General features: G+C 38.7%; 1 pseudogene; it reads right to left on the bottom strand.

The window, feature by feature from the left end:
• Positions 1 to 496: 496 nt before the first annotated feature.
• On the bottom strand, positions 497 to 2,086 carry LOC128984552 (uncharacterized; annotated as a pseudogene).
• Between the last annotated feature and the right edge of the window lie 1,704 nt (positions 2,087 to 3,790).

The following is a 3,790-nucleotide window of genomic DNA, read 5'->3' as shown; positions in this document are numbered from 1 at the left end:
TAGAGTAGGTAATACATATTTTTATACTTCATATGGATTTTCTTTATTTTAGTATGCAATATGTATCAATTCACCTAGTCTTTAACTTTATTTAACGTTCCAACTATACAAATCATTTAAACCGTCAAACTTTTTTATTTCAAATGTTTTTTTTTTTAAGAAAAATACAAGTTAACAGATTATATCCCATTCTCTGTTGTTTTATTGACTAATGACTTTTGTTGCTTTGATCATAGACAATTCATTTCATACAATATTAAACGTATAATAATGTGATCTTTGTTCTTCAACTATAAGTTTAAGTGTAAGACCTCACCTAAGGTTGATTGTTTAGTTCTAATAATAATCGACAATTTTTGCCACTTTTAAATTCAGATCGTCTAATATTATTTTTATTAACATTGGTTTTTGTTGATTACCAGATGGATTTTTATCCCAGAAACGTGTAAGTGGGGTAATTGTTTTAGAACTGTGTTTAACACATTTTTAAGCTCAGTCAAAGTTTGAATAATTCATCTAAAAAGACAAACCGTGTCTTTATCTGGGTTACTAATTCCACGTAAAAGCTTAGGCATGTTTTAAAAAATTTCTCTATTTCAGCAGGGTTTACGTTGGGGTTATTTTTTAGTGATGTGACTGTTTCTGAGGTACTAACACCAACATAGATTTTGTGTAGGTCTACAAAAAAGTGTGGATTGGTGTGATCAATTTCCAAAATAGGTTTCCCTTGCCTTAAGTAAGTAACTTCTAAAAAGTTACTGCATAAGTCTGTGAGCATTTCCTCAACTTGCGGTTTTAACTGGTGCAAGATAGGCAACTCACTCTGAAAAATACAATTAAATCTGTTTAATATTACGAGGGTGTAAGACATAAACTCTAAAAATGCCAAAGTGAATAGACTTTCCATTGTGGATAGCATTGTGTTCAGTGTAACTGATGGGTCCTCAATAACAAGAGTTGATAAGTAACCCTTTAGAACTTCGTATTGTTCTAAGACTCTGTTAACACAGCTTTCCAGAGAGAGCCATCTGGTATGAGCAGGGGTTAGATCTTATGTATTTCAACTTGGAAATATTCCTGGCATTCTTTTAAAGCGGCTTGTCTTGAGTAGCTCCTGCTAAAGTGGGATCCTAAATTACGAAGCAGATCTTCAACACTTCTAGGAAGTTTTTAGGCATGCTTTTGAAGCAGCAAGATGTATGCTATGGCAGGAACATTTAATACAGACTATGTTTGGATTGTCTGACTTTAACCTTGAGAATACATGTGTCTGAACTAAATCCAACCATGTTTTGCAAGGGGATATTTTTATCGTGTAGGTTGTTAATCATGGTTTGGTAAAGAACATCTGCTGTACTTGATGTAACTTCGTACATGTCTAGGAACGATGTTGTTACTTTTTCAGAATCATACAAAATTACTGTTAAGGCACATTGCTTAATGGATGCTTGATCAGTTGTCTCATCCATAATTAAAGAAAAGAAATTGCCAGGTATTCTCAACTTTTCACAGAGGCTGTCAAGGAAGCAGGCTGCCAAACAATTTTTCATAATAGCAGTGGCTTTTGTTCTTTTGGTTGCCAATTTTTCAGCTATTTTAGAATCTGGAAAAACTGTTTTGCAAAGTGAATTTAACGTGTCCATCAAATTAAAAGGTAAATTTGTTGCTAAAAGAGCTGTTAGTTTAATTTCTGCTCTTTTGACATCATCTTTAGTGGTGGATTGGGAAACTAAGTTGACTATATTGCTGGTGCTTCTAATTTGTTTGGATAAGTTCAAGTGCCTATTACTTTTGGAATGGCGAATTATTTCAGTTTTATGTGCACTGATGTCCTGGTCACAAATTTTGCAATGAGCCATGTCATTATTTTCTCTCTTTTTTCGCTTTTCGATAGCCAAGGTTGAAACTCAGTGGTTTTAAGCAATGCTGGGTTAAACTTGTTGGATCTAATTTCTTTTCTTTTTTTATCTTTTGTTTTAGGCCTAATTTGTTTACTAGAGATAGGCCTACCTTTGTTGAGCGAATCTTCAAAATCGTAAGGAGGTGGGTCGTCAATATCAACATCATCATCATCATCAATGTCCATCAGCTGCAACTACCTTGCTGAGGTAGGCCTAAAGGCCTGAGAGGTGCTAGATGCTGAGGCAATGGCCTGAGAGGTGCTAGGTGCTGGGTTAATGGCCTGAGAGGTGCTAGGTGCTGGGCTAATGGCCTGAGAGGTGCTAGGCTAATGGCCTGAGAGGTGCTAGGTGCTGGGGTAATGGCCTGAGAGGTGCCAGGTGCTGGGGTAATGGCCTGAGAGGTGATAGGCCCATCAGTCATAGGGCTAGGCTTAGTTGGATATTTTTTGTATTTTACCACAAATTTGTCCATTTTGTACAGTTTTAAACAGAGCTTTAAAAGTTAAATCAATAACTTAAGTCTTAAATGCTAATGACATTTCATTACTGTACTCGGTTAGCTATTCTTGTTATTGGCCTATTATTACACTACAACTATCTTATCAAGCCCAAATAGGCTACATTATGTTAGTCGATTAAATACCGGTGTAATGCATTAAGCTTAAGTTAGTTCAACTTAGTCCTGTCCTAGTCCTATGTTAAAATAAAAATCACCACCCCCTACCTAACCTAACTTAACCTAACCTAACCTAACCTAACCCAAAGCATGTAAATTGTAGACTACTTACCATAGAAGGGGTTAGTGTCGGGGCTTGAAGAGATCAGCCGCGGCAGCGAAAAAACAGTGGGGCCGGAATTCCTCCGAGTACCTCTCCTTGAAAGTGTACTCGGCCAAGTACCCCAAGAAATGTTTGGAGGACCGGCCGTATTTGGGGATATTTGCCCGGATCTCCCTCCAACGGCGCTCGATAGTGTTAGAGTGGGCCCCGGTCTCCGGATCCACAAAGTTTTTGGAATGGTTTACAGTTAGATATGTAAAGTGGCTCCGGAGAGTGTAATACGCCCGCCAGCAGTCTGTTATAACAATGGACCCTGGACGGACCCACTTTCTAACAAGTTTTATGAGGGTCTTCCTTGTCCTGTCAGGCACCGGAACAAAGAACCCCTCCTTTGTGCCGCGCACCACCCCTCCCAGAACCCACTGCCCCTTTACCAGTCTGCCGCGGTTGTATTTTCTTTTGCCGAACTTGGCCTCGTCCAACTCCACTACACAACCCGGCCCTCCCAAAAGTTGTTTGTTCTTTTTTTGGTAGTCCAACAACACTTCCCTGTAGAAAGAAAACCAATCTACTACACTATTTTCCCCTAGATGCAAGGTCTTCACTAAAAAGGGATGTCTCAGTGGCTTATGATTCAACAAATAGATGATCATGCGCCAGAACTTGACAATGTCTATTCTAGTTTTATCCAAAAATGATCCTGATTTCGCGGATGCCCGCCAAAAACAGGTAGTCTTCTTTTGTTTTCGTAGAGTTACGCGGTTAGTGCAGCGGAATTCAAGAAGATCACGGTCCAATTGTACGATACTACCACACCGCCCACAGTTTGTTACACCCTTAATAACTTTATGGTTAACCAAAAAGTCCACAATTTGGCTTTTGGTAAATGTAGCCGCGTCCCAAAAGTTTACCTCGCAAGTAACGCACCCAATATTCACAGCCATGAACACTAACACTAACAACTAACACTAACAAAACAACTACCTATACTAAACACTAAACAATGACTCAATCACTAGGCTACACAATGACACGTCCGTATAAACCAAACTCCCGACCTGAACTGACGAGACTAGGGATGTTCGATATTTTGATATCGGTGACTCAGTC

This window comes from Macrosteles quadrilineatus, unplaced genomic scaffold, assembly GCF_028750875.1.
Source record: "Macrosteles quadrilineatus isolate MER2022 unplaced genomic scaffold, UCM_ALF_1.0 Scaffold_2__2_contigs__length_208266976, whole genome shotgun sequence".
Lineage (NCBI taxonomy): Eukaryota > Metazoa > Arthropoda > Insecta > Hemiptera > Cicadellidae > Macrosteles > Macrosteles quadrilineatus.
Note: the sequence above shows the minus strand (reverse complement) of the source record. Positions and strands in the feature narration are given on the sequence as shown.